The sequence below is a fragment of the Equus asinus genome, chromosome 6 (assembly GCF_041296235.1).
Source record: "Equus asinus isolate D_3611 breed Donkey chromosome 6, EquAss-T2T_v2, whole genome shotgun sequence".
NCBI lineage: Eukaryota > Metazoa > Chordata > Mammalia > Perissodactyla > Equidae > Equus > Equus asinus.
The window spans coordinates 19,742,446-19,759,155 of NC_091795.1; the positions used below are offsets into that span (position 1 = coordinate 19,742,446).

The window sequence follows — 16,710 nt, forward strand, 5'->3', positions numbered from 1 at the left end:
TCAAGGACGTGCCATCATCTGCCACGAGGCTGATGAGACTCCATCACGACTCAGCCTGAAGACGGTTTCTTTTTCCCTCCAACTGTTTCAAAGCGTGATACGGACTGTGTGTATTTGACAGCACCTCCGTGAGGCTTGAAAGCCAAAAAGTCAGATCTTCCTTTAACAGTTAAGGAAATTATAGGGCAGAGGTCAAACGACACTTTCCAGTGAAAAGCACATGCTGAATCCACATCTTCCTTGTTCTGGCTGGTTCCCTGTCATTGTTCTCGTTTATAAAGTATTCTTGCACAATCCACTGGCAGAGGCAGTGTTTGTCAACAAAGGCAGCTCTGCCAGCCCCCTGCCTGGAGAGAGAAAGATAGCACCCTGGATATTAGAAGTGTGTCTTCAGGGTCACTCTGTGCCAGGATTTCAGGTGCCCTCTTTGCTTCCGTTACAATATCTAAGAAGTTACGACGAGTGGAAGTGGCTCGAGACGGTGAGCGTAGGACCAGAGTCCACAGGGACTGGGTCGAGGGGCTTTCTAATTAGAAACAACAAACTGGAGTTTGGATAGCTTGTTTTTCTTGTCTCAGAAACCTTCTACAGAATGACTTCCCTCCCTCTATTGTTTTTGTAAGTTTTGCTATTTTTGAGTTGGTATATTTACACATTTTAAAGGCTTTTTTTCATAAATTAAAATAAGTGATTTTTTTTTTGGTGGCCAACTCTCCTGGAGCCGAGTTCAGAAGCAGGATAATGAGAGTTTCAATCACGCACAGGACTGACAATTAGCTAATAAAAATCCCTTTTTTTTTCCTATTTCCTCAAAAGTCAGTTCTCAGAAAAACAACTCATTTACTGTATGTACCCGGTTTACCAGCAAGGTTAAAAGTTCAGGAAAAGAAAGACACCAAAATATTTACCTTAAAGCAAATCAGTGTTCGAATACGGCGGCATCTGGCCCGGCCGATGCAGGATCGGGCTGTGTCACGCTTGTCGCATGCAGAGGAAGCGGGCCGTGCAGGCTGGCCCACGTCTCTCCGGCTCTCTCTCTGCCACTTTGTCCCCCCGGAGGCTGCTGTCTCTGCTACCCCTGCTTTCCAGATCTTTTCTTCCTTTCGATAGTTTATATTTTATGGTTAAGGTCGTTAGGACCCCATTGAAGTATTTTTACTGATGGCATGTTTTTACTACTTCTCGATACATTTATTTAGAGAGAAGCTCAATTTTTATAAATTAAAATAACAGTGATGCTAGCCACCACTGACTGAGTCTGCGCTTTGCTCCAGGTGTTGTGCTGAGCACTTTCCTACGTTACTGCAAATGTCCTCGCGTGCCAGCGTGGGAGCGTTCGTCTCCCTACTCGGTGGACTCGGACGCCGAGGCTGGAGAGAGCAGACAACGTGCCAGAGACCGTGCGGACCAGAACCAGGTCGCGTCCGACCCAGTTCTGTAGTTTATGGAGTCGCCATTTCTGCAGCCCTAAAGGAAGTGCCCAGCTCGGAAAAAGGTCCTCAGAAATCCTTCCCTGGTTCATTCTTGCCTCAGGAAGAGACAGGTCAAGATAAGTCAGGTGGCCCTTAGCTGCCATGAATGAGTGCTCGTCCAGAGGGGACAGCAGGAGAGGGCCAGGGCAGGAGGCCCTGGGGGCAGTGGGTCAGGGGCCCAAGGCTCTGGGGCCAAGTGGGCTACCCTCACCTGTGGCAGCATCTTGCGTCGGAGTAGATCTGTGCAGAAATAGGCTGTGACCGAGAGCAGGGCCCCAGCCTGGCTGGGCATGGCCACCTCTGCAGTCTGTCCTGGAGAAGGCGTTGTTGGGAATGCCAGCAGGGGACACATCACTCCTCTGACACCGACACAAGATGTGAAACGGAGCCAGAACACTCCTCGAGTGCCTCTATGTCAGTGAGCTGGGCAGAAGGAAGGGGCTTCCGGTCAGGTGGCATTGCCCTGGGCACATCTTTCCTAGGGCCTTACTGTGCGCCAGGCACTAGCAGGGCATCAGCAGTGTGACCCAGTCCTGCCCTCAAGGGCTCCGGGTGAGGTGGCTCAGGATCTGCACTCACCCAGCCCCAACCATCGATGCCACTGCTCAGAGTGACTTCCCCAGAGACTCCAGCAGGCTGCCCCTCCTGGGGGGCAGAATGGGTTCCCTTCTGGAGGTGCCATGTGGAGCTCTGCACGGGTCTGCAAACAACCCCCAGGACATGTACATCTGCTGTCCCTCACACGCTCAAGAAGCACGCCCTCACATCCCTCCACAGACAAACACACCCTCCACTACCTGCACACACCACAGACAGCCACACACACACCTGCACACAGCACACACACTCACATGCCCACACCCGCCTGCCCGCATACACATGCAAACACACCCACATGCACAGACACACATCACAGACACACACACCTGCACACAGCACACACACTCACATGTCCACACCCGCCTGCCCGCATACACATGCAAACACGCCAGACACCCACACACATCACAGACACACATCACAGACACACACACATACGACAAACACCCCCCATACACACACCTGTACACACTACACACATCCACATGCACACACCCATATGCCCACAAACACACCAGACACCCCCACACACACCTGCACACACTACATACATTCACATACACACACACAACACAGACACACATACACACATGCAACACAGGTATGCACACATACATATCACAGACTCCCCCACATTTCCCCACCCCAGAGACACAGAGACCCACACACACAGTGACCACGTTCATACCCACACATGCACACGTGCTCAGGCGCCACAGACACCCACACTCAGCCACACACAAAGTACACATGCCATATATCCACACTCTGAACACACACTGTGAGCTACAGACACCTGCACCCACACCACACGCACCACACCCACATCCAGCCACACACACCATGTATGTACACACCACACGCACCACACGCAGCAACACTTGCACCCATCCATCCACAGACCACACCCACATGCACAGGTACCACCGACTCCCACGCTCACATCCACCCACACCCCACACACACCATACCACAGCACACACAACACACAGAGGCACAAATGCACACAAACACACACACCATAGACACACCACAGATACACACCACCCATATGCATGTAGGCATCCCCACATGTACCGCATGTGCACTCACACAGAACCCACATGACCATGTCACACACCCACATATGCCACACACACACACATGCGTGCACACACTCATTCTCACTCCCCCATTGTTGACTTGACTTATTCCACGGCAGCCCTGCCAGAACCACAGGCGAGCTGCCAAACGCCCTTCCTTCTTAGAGATGACGGCGGTGTGAAGGGGTCAGGGTTTGTAAAGCAGCTTCTTGGGGAAATAACAAAACAGATATAAGGTGACCTCAAGATAGAGTGACCACATAGTTCACTTCCAAACCAGGACATGTCTGAGTAAAAGCCAGAGTCGAAAGCAATTATTGGACATTAATTGATTTCTAATAGGCATGAATGGGACTGTCGTGGGCAAACGGGGGCACACGGCCACCTCACCCACAGGGACCAGGGACAATAATTACAGAGGAGTGTTCTCCTGCATAATGGACTGAGAGTAGGTAAGGGTTGGAGGGGTCATATTAATAGTTTTTGATGGTATATTTCCTTTATGTTTGCTTTTTCTCCTCAAACGGCAGCAACAACCCCTTCTACAGGAGTAACTCATTCCACGGTTTCCTAGCCCATTCTTCTTCTCTGTCTCGTTGATTCCCCAGCGGCCCCACGGTTAGCTGAGGAGGGAGCCCTGCCTGGGACCCCTGGGAGCCTCTGTGGAACTGATTTCCCCACCCCCCAACCAGCTCCTCAGAAGCATAAAGACCAAACTCACTTTACCAACATCGTTCACCACCTAGTTCACCACCTACGTAAGGCAGGCACACGCGGGGCTGGGAGGTGAAAGGTGTTACCACAGAGGTCTGACCTCAGGGGCCCAGAGCGCAGAGCTAACAGCTGTGCTCACCAGTCTCGCTGGGCCTGGTTGAGATGCAGATTCTGGTGCCAAGGGGCCGGGGGACCTCTGCCTTTGTGACCTACCAACTGCACTTTGAGTAGCTGGCACTTTCCAGAAAACAGAGTCTGTCCACATCCCTGCCCTCTCCGAGGATCGTCACACCACCCTGGCGGGAGCAGGGCTGACACAGCTGTCGGCGGTCACCGCGGAGAGGCCTCAGGTGCCCCTACATCCGCCTGCTGTTCTGCTGCAGAAGAAGGGGAGCCGAGGACTTGGCACCATCATTTGACTGTCACTCACCCCCTGTTTTCACTTACGCTCTGGTATCTTCCTTCCAACTGTCACTTATCATTCACAGTCCTTTTTAAGGAATAATGGCATTTGCTTTTACATATTTATAAAATACAAGCAGGCAGCATGAGAGAGAGATGGGCTGTGGCCTGGATTTGAATCCAGGATGCACCACCACATGACTGGTTTTGTGATTTGGAGCAAATTAAAACTCAGTTTTCTTAACTGAAAAAAAAGGATAATAATTCTACCTCTGGGGCCTGTGATGAGGACGGGAAACAACGTTGTGAAACGCCAAAAGTTGTATCGGGAGCAAACTAGGGCCTCAGCTGGTAGCTGGGATTATTCTAAAGGTGCACATTTATTAATCCACATACTTAGGTAATCAGTGCTTAAAACACAGCACTTGCAGACCTGGAGAGAGCGAGGCAGGGACACTAGGCTAAGGGGGAGGGTGTGGAATGGCTGTGCCCCGTTCCAGCCACGGGGACTCAGAACAGCTTTTGAGATCCCACTAAGTCGTGTAAAAAGAGAAGCAGACCATGATTACAGAAGTGAAAGCATAAGGCATAGGTAGACCTCCAAGAGGTCATCCAAATCTTGTATTCGGAGACCTCAGTCCTCCCCAGACGCTTGTGAGTCAAGGCGAGACATTTCCCAGGTTGACTCCCTACTCCTGGATAAAAGCAGAGGTGACTCAAAAGTCCTTCAGTATTAAGAAGACATTGAAATCTAGAAATTTCAAGTAGAGCTGTTTGTCAGAAAGCCTCAGCAAAGATCGTGTCGCAGCTCGCCCAGACTATGAAACCCTCACTGCTTTTGATAACTGAGTCAAAGAACCCAACATGGGGATTCACGTGAACCAAGCCAGGCCCAGCTGTTTCGATTACAGTGCATTTCTGAGCCCGAGGCTCACACGTGGAGCAGGGGAAGAAAGAGGGTTGCTCCCACTAAGGTTTCATCACCACGGGACTTGTTTTCTCTTGCTGGCATGTCAGATGCAAAGGGAACATGTGAACCAAACAGCATGAGGTGGGAGCTACCAGAAGCCCGTGTGGGGAGCCCACGTGTGACCACCTCAGCCTGGGCATGTGCACAGAGCTCTTAACTCAAGCAAAGCATGCCTTTGCTGTGCTCGAAGCTTGTGCAGATCTAACTTCTGAGCACCTTGCAAACATCTTAGAGACGTTGGAGGGAAAGGGAGAGGGTCTGGAAGGCTGGGAACAAGCAAATATCACCACCGTTTTCCAAAGGAATGGGTTCTAAAAACTCCAGAAGGGCAGACTGACCCCAATTTCCGGGCAAACCCGGAAGACGTATTGGGCGAGGCTCACAAGCATTTGGGAAGAAAGTGGTGGTCTCGAAGAGGCAACACAAGTTCTCTAAGAGAAAGTCATTCCATGCTAACCTCATTTCCTGTTTTGACGAGCTTCACCAGAACAGTCGATTAGGGGAATGCCCCAGAAAGTGTGTCTTGCTTTCAGTAAAGCATCTGAAAACCTCTCATTGTATCCTATGTACATAAGGCACAAAAGATGGCCCAGATGACGGCAAGAGTCAGAAAATTCACAGCTGGTAGGACAAACATCCCAAAGAGGGCCACTCGTGGCATCGTGTCAGTCCTGCTCCCTCTACTCCCACTTCGGCTGCTGGAGACGGCCAGGCTGGCCAGGGCCCCCAGGAGATCTCAGGTGGAAAGACTATTCACTGCTTTCTCCCCACAAAATGATTCTCTGCAGCTCAACACATAGAGAAGGTTGAGGACTCCAAGGTGACCGTGTTGGTCTGTGGCTGGTTTTGCACCAGTTATGTCCTTTGGTGGGAAGTAGGAGTGTTCCCATGGAGAGCCACAGGGCCCTGTCCTGTGTTCTGTCTCACTCACCATTTTAAAAATAACTTGGAGGGAGACACTGAAGGCATATTTGTCAAATTTGCAAATCACACCAAGCTCTGAGGAAAAAATGGCCTCAAAGAATGAACTCTCAAGAGTTAGAAGGCTGGGACGAGACAAGACAGAACAGAGTGGAGCCCTGTGTTTCTTTTAAAAACGCAGTCGACTGTAGGAGTACAATATCGCCTCAGTACGTTTGACTCTAGTTATGCTACTACGGACTGGGGTGTGGCGAGAGATGATAAAACACTCCAGTCTTCACCTTGCCTTTTCAATTCTTTCCATAATATTGCGCTCTCTCTTGGGGTGTTAGACGGGCGCTAAAACCCCTTCCCTTCTTCTGTTTCTGGCCTTGTTGTGAGGACAAAATAAGTCAGAGGTGGTAAAGTGCTCTGAAAAAGGGAAAGCTCTGAAATTCAAAATAGTATGATTATTTGTCGTAAGGTGCTTTCCCTCCAAAAAAAGAAAAAAAAAAAAATCTGTGAGAGATAAGCAGAAAATGATTCAGCTTTGGCTTCTGTTTCTCCAGCTCTCACCCCAAACTGGCTGAGCTTGCTGAGCGGCCTCAATGAGCCCATCTCAAGAGCCCCAACCCCTTCCACGTTCCAAATCCCTCCTCTGGCCATTTGCTTTCCCGAAGGCTCTCCCTGGAAGGCCTGCTCTCCACTGTCCCAAATTCTGGGATTACAGTAATTAAATAATCATACAGAAAGCTCCCTTGCCAGGCCTGCGTCTTCAAAGATGCAAACGGAGTGAATGGCCAGCGTGAATGCCACCGTGGCTTGGGTCAAGGCCTTAGATTTCTGCGATATTTTAAATTCTTTTCAATCCTACTGTGCAGCACTTTGAAAGCATGTCACTCTCATTCTGCGCGAGCCCTGGCTTAAAAGGTGGATGAAAAATATGCTGCAGGCCCAAGACGGGAGAGCAGACCTTAGTCAAGGGAACAGACAGAGAATTACCTTAGACATCTTTCAGGTTCAGTGTCATTTCACTTGGCGGTTACAGGCATCAGAGGGCCCCCAGACTGAGTTGTCTGGTAGAACTTTCTATGATAATACATGTATTCTGTATCTGCACTGTTCAATATGGCAGCCACAAGTCACATGTGGGTATTTACATTTAAATTAATTAAAATAAAAAGAAATTAAAAATTTAGTTCCTCAGTCACACCAGCCACATTTTACAATTTCAATAGACACAAGTGGCTAGTGGCTACCATATTGGACAGTATAGCCCTAGACCAACAGCTGTCAACCTTGGCTCCACGATAGAATTACCTGGGGAGTTTAAAAATACTGATGCCTGCCTCCCACCCCAAGTTCTGGTGTGATTATTCCCGGTGGAGCCCGGGCATTGGATTTTTGAAGACTCCTGGGTAATTCTAATGTCTGGGTGGGGCTCAGAGCCACTGCTCCAACCACCTAGAATCGCGTGTTGAATTTCCTTTTGCTCCTTCTCCTGTCATCCTTGTGAGCTAATTATCCTGCAAACACTGGATGAGCTATTTCTGCTTCTCCTTGAGCCTATGACTTCCCTCTTTTCCAGGTCATAAATACCCTAGTGGGTTAGTCTCTGGGACACAGTTTAGTTCTGCTCAAACACACAGGGGAGGGGTGACCAGGTGGGGGCAAATGTTCTTCCCAACGGGATCCCTTTGTATCGGGGCAGGGGTATGCCCAGAGGGGCTGCCTTAGATCAATGTGAGCACCCCATAGGCACGTCCACAAACCCACAACTGGGCCTAGACTCCTTGCACTCTCCAAGGCTTTTGTCTCTGCTGTTCTTGACATCCTTCTGCACTGCCTTCTCCTTTTCTAGAAGCCAGAGAAAAAGAGCCAGCAGGGGGATGGGTGCATAAAAGAATCTCAGGGCAGGGTAGGATGTTTGGAAGCATTTCATCTGGTCTTAGTGTTCTGCTGAGGAAAGTTGCGTCCAGAGGAGTCGGGTGACTTGCCGAGGCAAGAGTTGGCAGAACGAGGATGAGAGCCCTGTACGCCACACGCCCCACTGAGGACACATCCCTCCACTACATGGCTGCCTTTAATCTTCTAGGAACACACGCAAATAAAATTTCACTGAAGGACCTTTATTAGCACGGCAAAGTTTGGTTTCAGACTCTGATTATCCAGGTAGCAGATAGTTCGCGATTGACCCTTTCTGCTGGGCGATGTCCTGGTGGAAGGCCTGTGTCCTCACCTGGGCTGCTCCATTTACCTCCTTACCTCATCAGAGGGAAATGGACTCATGACTTCCTCATCTACCTAACAGTTGTCAGAGTACTGGGCTGCTCTGCATCACAGTGTTGTCATGAGAAGTAATAAGATAATGGATCCAATCAACACATAATTACTGAGTGGAGTACCAGGTGCTGGGCACACACCGGGGGATGAGACAGACTTTATAGAGCTGGAATTTGGGGGGCAGGTGAAAAGCAGACGGCTAATTAGTAAACGAACAATCAGGATAATTGTTGATACTGGCAAGTTCCATGAAGAAAATAAAATAGAGTCATGGGGTAGAGAGAAACGGTGCGGTGGAGGGGTCTTCTCGGAACACAGTGGTCAGAGAGCGCTCCCTGAGAAGGGGACGTTCGGGCTGAGACCCGGAGATGCATCACGGTGTGCACCATGCCAGGCACGTAATGGGTTTTGAGATTATTGTCATGGCCCTAATGATAAATTAATTCTGAGAAGTGTGAAACTGTACAACAGGTCATTTTAAATTTTTCTTGGATGTCTGCTCAGCTTGAAAGGGAAGAGTGACAGGAAGCACTGGAAGGCAACTACTAATGGCCTCTTTGGCCAGGTCCCCAGGAGGGTCAAATTTCCTACGCAGGGGTGGGGAAGAGAGTGAGACTCCACAGAAGGACTGCTTTGACGTTTACCCACTTTAAGGAATGTTTAGTTGCCAATTCCAGGGGTTCGGATTTGAAGAGTGGATTTACGAAATCGGGGCATCTAAATGAAACGACCGTGCCATCCATTCATGAAGAACCGCACGGCACTTGTCTACATTTCAGGAGCGAAGCCCCAGCAAGGCCCACACATACTAGGCGCAAGGTACTGGGAAGCAGGGGCGGAGTTGACCCCACCCACTGCCTTGTCTCCAGAACCTGGCCCATAGCACACCCCAAAAGAACCTGTGCGGAATGAAGAAGTGAATGGGTAACTGATGTGTGGAGGGAAGGAAAGAGCAGCTGAGAAGACCGAGGTCTCCAGTAGAAAGCTCAGGTTGGTGACGATTTTGAGATCACCATTTGGAGGCCATGATCAGAGTGGGTGTGGAAAGAGACTTCCAAATGTCTTCCAGTGTTTTCTCTTAAATGTCAATATGCCATTACTGACCCAGTACCAGGTGCTGGGGACAGACTGGGAGGTCTTCTAGAGGTCTTCTAGAGGGGGAGAAGGAAAAGCAGGGCAAGCAAGGCTGAGTAATAAGAGATTCAAGTTCAACACTCTTCTAAAGATGTCATCATGACCAGTGGGGTTATGGTAGGGCTTACTTGTGGTCCTGTAGAAATTAATCTCAAAGGCCATTTGGTATCCTTTAAATTAGTGTTTAAATATAGCTAATAACAAACAATTCATTTTTCTTTAGTTTTGCTTTTAATGGAGGAAAAGGGATTAAGACACATAGAGACTCGCCAGATAAATAGGAAACCGACCAGACTAGACCACGACCTCAATATCGCAGACACATCATCAGCGAATGCGGAGGCCCTTGGAGTCCACGGCAGCTAGAATCAGGTCCCAGGGCAAAGCTGTCACCTGCCTTCCAGCAGCCGACAGCAGGTAGAGGTGCTGGAGTCCTGATTTTTCTACGTCTGTGTCATTTTCGATCAAGTGTGTCATAGAGCTTCCTGTTTCATCTCCCAGTTATTCTGAAACAAAAACACGCATGAAAAACACAGGTCACTGCCAACCGCACTGAGAGACGTCACTCTAGTACATGGAAACCGAAAAGGGAAAGATAGATGGTAAACGCCATGGGAAGCCGGGGGATCAAATTTATCAGCATCTATTCAAATAGCGATAATCAACAAAAATTGCGGGTGGTGATGAGGAGCAGGGCGTCCGTTTAAAAATAATTGAGAAGAGACTGAAAAGGCAGATGTTCCCAGAAGCCCACTGCCTGCTTACGGACAAGCGGCAGCCAGCTCTGGCCCTCTGATCAGGGTCTGTTCCTGAGGCTCGCTGAGGCTCTTTCCTTACTGCTCCTGTTGGCCTCGCTGAAGGGTCACACCGGACTTTCAGGACAAGCCTGGTGTTTGCCCAGGTGAACCCCGAGCACCCCTCCCCAAGGGTCCAAAGAGACTTGAGAGAGGTCACTGTGGAATTGCAGCCCAGCGAGGAGGGACAAGGAAGACAGTGGCTGAAGCTCAGGTCCCCTCTCCTCTTCCCATCCCAGGAGAGCTGGCCTCTCAGGTACATCAAAGCATCATGAGCAGACAAGCTTGTTCTGAACAGGCCCAGAGAGGTGGAGGGAAGGACTGACGAGAAGGGAGGCCCCCGACCAAGCAAAGGCCCTGAGGTCAGCACAGGGCTCAGAACAGCTCCAAAGACTAGGAGTCTATTAAAAATTTCTTTGTCGCTTGAGACTGGTACAGTTTGGCTTCCAAGCAGCACATTGTCTGCAGAAGCTCAATCCTCAATTCTCCCAAATAAGTGAAAAGATAATTCCAAAGACAGACAGAGAGACACGCTGATTCAGAAAAATGGATGGCGTCATCTCCCTCAAAGACCATAGACCTACAAGCCGGCTTTGTGATTAAATCTGCTGCTCAGACCCTCAGAGGAGGAAGAGAGGGCCAGAGACAGCACTGCCATGGTAGGGAGGTCGGAGGGAGGTCGGACGCAGGCCTGCCCACTGTTTCCAGCGATGTTCTCTGACCAGGCGCTAGCGATGGGCAGAGAAAGGACGGGCTCTGCCCATGACTAGTCAGGGCTTCCTTGGGTACCCTGCCATCCCCTCCACATGCAACCTGCCCAAGAAGCAACCCTGAGTTCACCAGAGATACCAGCTGCCCCTGCCCCTCCACATCTCCTGACTTTTGACAACCGCAGAAAAGGAGAGGGATGCATGATTTTGGAAAAGCTCCATCCATCCCCTAGAGATGCATTCACAATGCACAGTCGCGTACAGAAGACCCTGCAAAGTTAGGAAATAAAGAGAGCCATTTAAATTAGTCTATTGTGCGCTTCCCAAACACATCTGGAGCAGATCCCTTTTTACCCACTAGCCTTTGCTGGCAGAGTTCTGTTGAGTCACAGGGAGCAAAGCTTCTCTTACACCCAAAGTCCCTGCTGTCCGGACACTCACGTGGCAGTTGCGATGTCTGTATTTATTTCTTGAGATTCTGTATTGTTTTTCCTCAGTATCTTTCCCCTCGTGTCCTGTCCACAGGAGTGAGCTGATTCACATAAACTCCTGCAGCCTTTGTTTTTTCTCCAAAGCCTCCTTTGCTAGCAGCAGTGAAATGCCGGGCTTTCTGAGGGACGACCAACCTGGCTCTGTGGTATCTGACATTCTGGGAGAATGAGTGCCCAGATGAGTCTGTTGGGAAAACCAGCTTCCTGATTTGTGTCCTATGAGCTAGCATTTTCTAACGTGAGTTAAAATCGGGAGTCTGGGCCCAAGATTTCATACGCAGTGCCTTCCTGGGTGAGCAAAGAGAAACAGGAACTAAGAAATGCATCAGTGGCTGGCATGGGTGGAAGGGGAAACCTGGTTCCTTTAATGTCACCACTGAGGTAGAGAGGTGCCTTAGGGACCTGTCCTTCTCTCCAGTGACCCCTCTCCTGAGTGGGCTGAAAAGGCAAAGAGCTACAGCCCAGGCAGGCCTCAGGATGGAACACCCGACCATGTGGCCTTTGACCGAAAGCACAGAGCCAGAGGCGGCAGGGCCTCACAGATCACCTGCTCAACCCTCATTTTACAGGCCCACAGAAGGAGGAAGTCCACAGTCTTCCTAAGGTCACCCTGGAAGGGACGCTGCTGGGACTGAGGCCTGGGTCTCTCCTCTCTGGTCCCTAGATCCTAAATTCCAACTTTCCACTGTGAGGCCGGAGCCAGCTTGTGTGGGAGCTTTTGCATAGAAAAGTCAAAGCTCTAGTGACTCCACGTTGGCCTGGCTGTCTGGTCATCACTGAAGAAACCCAAGGTAGCCTACCCAGGAACTTTAACAGGCTTGTCTCTAATTCAGAGCCGATCACACATATGGCTTCCCATGTGCGAGTGGACACTGGGAGTGGGTGGAGACCCCGGCGCCGCCCCTGTGTTGGGACAATCCTAGAGGAGCCTCTGGTGACATGGTACTCTCTTACTCTTACTCCCAGCTTGCTTAGCTACGCTGTTCCCGCACGTCTTCGGGATTCAGGGTGCCCCCATTAGGTCTCCTCACTGTGGGGACACAACTTGGCTTTCCCTCAGACCTGAGGGACGGCCTCAGGGTCACCCACATCACACTGTGAAGACAAGCCCTCATCAAGGACTTGAAATGAACCCCGGGCAACCTTCTGGATGCTCCCGGAGCTACCTCCCAAATCATGCCCTTTCTGTTCCTAATGGCAGAGGAAAGGCTAGTAGCGTGGACACTGAGAAGAGGAGAGAAACAGTAGCTCAGACACCCACCCCCAGACTGGATGGTTCACCAGTCAGAGCGTTTTACCCCTTGATTCAATCCAGGCCTCTTCTTCGAGGGCAGTAAGTCCCGGGGCAGGCAGACAGCAAAGACCACAAGCCTCCATGTGCTGTGACACCCACGGCGCTGCCAGTACCTCACTGCTGAAAGGCCAAACTGGAGGCCCAGCCCCCCACGTGCCAAACACACATTTGAAGCTGTTCTGCACCGAGGTCTTTGTCAACGCTTGGGACAGTCATGAGCCAGGCACTCACGTCCTGTTTGTGTTGACTCACATCGGATTCTGACAGTGTTGGAAGCCCACTTCTTGAGATTTTGAAACAGTTGTCCAGGAGGATAAGGTGTGCTCAGCAACACCAAGGTGTTTAGCTGTTAGGAGTTCACTGTTTTTCTTCCTTAGAACGTTGAAATCTGGAAGGCACGCTCAAGAAATGTTCATTGCTCGTCACAGACCAATTTTAGGGATAAGGGATACGGGTCCCTTGTGTAAATTATTAGGTTTTTGTGGCACCAGAGATGTCAGGGCAGGGGAGAGAGGAACGTACGCTGGAGGGGTCCCCTTCCCTTGCTTCTGAAGGAGGCTCCCATTTTTAGAGCCGCCACGGAACTCTGAGCAGACTTAGAACCTGCCCTGAGGGGACCTCCCCTGAAAGCAGTTTTTGCGAAGTGTTCCGCGCATCATTACAGACCTACAGGTGGTTCAGAAAGACTCCGTGTCCTTCAACAACCCTGTCAGCAGAGTTCGAGCCTGTCCCGGGGGGAGAGAACACACGCAGCAACCATTTATTGAGCACATCCCATATGCCAGATACTGCTCCTGACGCGCGCTCTCCCTTTAGCACCGCATCGGCCCTCACGGGTTGGTGCCATAGGACCATCTCTCTCCCCTGGGAGGCAAGGGGAGTTCAACAACTCACTGGTACATGGCGGGGCCCAGCTGCCACTCCAGCATCCTGATATGACGTTCTGCCACCCTCTGGGATGAACAGGAGCTCATGGGGGATTCAAACACCCTGACCCTCTGAGGATCCTGGAGGTCTGCCCACATTTTGGTCTGGTTGACATTGTGAAAGGCTAAAATTACAGGTAACCTTGCTATATAGTTACTGAGAGCTGCCAGGGGCCTTCTGAAAGGCTGGTTTGACCTCTAAGGTTCTGCTAGGACACACGAAGGAAACCTCAGCATCAGAGGAAAGTGGAGATAACCAACCGGCTCCACCAGACATCATCTCTTAGGTATTCCAATCATTCAGGGCCCACAGCTCTAAGCGTGCTTCTCAACGTGGGCCTCTGGACATCACCTGAGAATTTGTAAGAAATGCAAATTCTCAGGCCCCACCCAGACCTTCTAAATGGGTAACTCTGGGGGTGAAGCCCAGAATGTCTGTTTTTATAAGCCCCCAGGTGATTCAGACGCCTGCGGGAGAATCACCAGTGGTGAGTGACACCCGCTCCTGGTGACACTCTTGGACATGGGGCCACGGGCTCGGCTCCTAGTGACCATGGGTGACTGCAGACGGGCCAGTTTAGTCAATTGTACCCAAGCTCTCCGCCAGACGGCTGTCTCCTGAGATACCCACAGCGGGAGGAAAGAGCAAGAAGCCATCTGAGACTTCCCACATGTCTTTCTGGGGAGACCTGAGGAGACACGTTGGCACGATTCATTGATCGCTACACCTCCTTCTCCAGATGCTGCTCATCTGCTCAGCCGGGCTGAGCTGGGGATGCCAGCCCTGTGCCACCACCGATTTCTCCTCGTCATCCCACTTCTCTCCCAGCCACGCGTCACACTCCCTCACCGTGGCCTTCCTCTCCCCTCCTCTCAGGCTCCTTTGCCTGAGGAGAGTCCTTGAGCCATGACGGCTATTGGTATTTCTCTCAAATAGAAGAATGGGAAATGCTTTCACCAGCTTGGGCCTCCTGACTGCCACCCTGGCAGGAGACGTGGGAACAAAGCTTCAGAGCTCTGCTTACACCAACATGTGACAGTGCACCGGGGGAGCGCCAGCAAAATGTCACAACCGGACAGGTAGGAGGCAACATACAATGAGGCCCCCCAAAAAGTTAAAAAAAATAGTTTGTTTATCATTTTAAAAAAACTAACCTCATACAGGAAGTATGAGAAGAAGAAGAAGAAGAAAAAAAAAAAACACGAACCCCGGCTACGACGACACCGAAAGTGGCAGAGCTGGAAGTGCACACGTTTGGTACAGATGAAATGAGTGTTCCTCAGTTTCCATCTTCCACTTTGTAGGGGTGGTGGGAACAGCTGGGGCAGGGCACGGGGTGAGGGGGGGGCCTTACAAACGGTGGGGACAGAACAAAGAAGGGGACTGTGAGTCACGAGGCACAGCCTTGCCAGACGCAGGGCAGTGTGCATGGTGGGACCACGTTCCGTTCAGGGCCCTCCCTGCAGGTGTGGCTGTCGCAGCCAGACTTGGAGAAGAAGACACCTAAAATGGAAACTGCCATACGAGACCATCCCACGCACCCGCCTCTCCTGTCCCACGTTCTGCCCTCTTGTGTGTTTCAGGTGAAGACACAGGAGTTCCCAGGTCCTGATCGCCTCCCCCGGAGCCCCTTCCAGAAGGGGGGCTGCACCACCCTGAGAGCAGTCAGCTAGGGAGACGCCACCATCACAGGCCTTCCAACCAAGCCAGGGGCCTCGCAGACCTTCAGCTCAAGCCCGAACTGGCCCGACTTGCTCTGGTTTGATGGACACTGATGTGAGACCACCCGAGGCCAACCGGAGCCAAGTCAGATGCCTAACACAGAGCCATCTGCTATCTCTGAAATGTGGCTCAACTGGATTTTTAAAAATGAGCACCCGGGACTCACAATGTCCACCTCAGAATTAGAATGAGGAAAAAGAGGGAGACTGAAGAACGTTTCCTCTTTCACAGCACCAACCAGTAGGAGGGTAAGAAATAGCAATCCTCCCACCCCATCATAAAAAATAAATCCAAACACTATAAAACGTGTGCACGTTGGAAACATATCAACAAAAAGGATTTCAAGTCATTACTATCGCTGTCAAAGAAAGCCATTGGTCTTAAAAAAAGAAAGAAAGAAAGAAAGACAGAAAGAAAAAGAAAAAACTCTGCACACCAAAATCTCAAAATAGAACCAAAACCTGCAAATCATACTCCAGAGTCTGTCATGAACCCATGTTTTAGCACGCTGTTGAAAAGGTTAATAATTTTCCTACCGAAACTGAATGTGGGTTGTGAAAGAACATTAAAATGAAGAAAATTTCCCCGTGGCTGCTATTTTATTATCACCAAAGCCATCAAGTTTCAGTTTGAGTTATTTGTATTTATTTGTGAAAACAAAGATTATATAAGTAGAAATATAAACCTCATTTAATTATTACCCTGGAGTATCTGATTTTTAAGACAAAAAAAATGAGACCATCACATACATGCTCGAGACATGAGGAGCCAAAACAACCGAGGAGAGAGGATGCTGTTATCTTGTTCTATCACTTGAAAAAGTGTATTGTCTTGTGTAAAACATTAATATTTGTTTACAGTCTGTGAAGATAATACGAGAGTCAACGTGTACTTTTAGTTGTTGAAATTTTTGTCAACTGTTTGCTCAGGTAGAGAGCTGTTTCAAACTGCAAACTGTAATTTTTGTTTGAGACTTGCAAAAATGTAGTAACAGCCACACAATTCAATGTGGAAGACTTGAAAAAAAAAAAAGGGAATTTAAGTGCTGCTTTGAAAGATCAAACTATGAGCTTTGAGACAGTTACAACCACGTGGAGCCTGGATGGAACGTGGGTTTAGGTGCAAAGCTGGGTTTTAACTCAAATGTGTCTCAGATGTTAGGTGAGCAGCCTGCCTTCTGAAGTTTTGAAAGAAATCCACTAGATGAAATGGTTA

General features: G+C 50.0%; 1 long non-coding RNA gene across 3 annotated transcripts in view; it reads right to left on the reverse strand.

Moving 5' to 3' along the window:
• LOC106838541 (uncharacterized) overlaps positions 1-16,710 on the reverse strand; it is a 304,473-nt gene that overhangs the window by 233,997 nt on the left and 53,766 nt on the right. For 2 of the 3 annotated variants that reach the window (XR_006529459.2, XR_011503879.1), the window contains exon 2: positions 9,848-10,063. The exons of the other annotated variant lie outside the window; for it this stretch is intronic. This is a non-coding gene — a long non-coding RNA (uncharacterized lncRNA). The remainder of the gene's footprint in view (positions 1-9,847; positions 10,064-16,710) is intronic. 3 annotated transcript variants of the gene reach the window in all.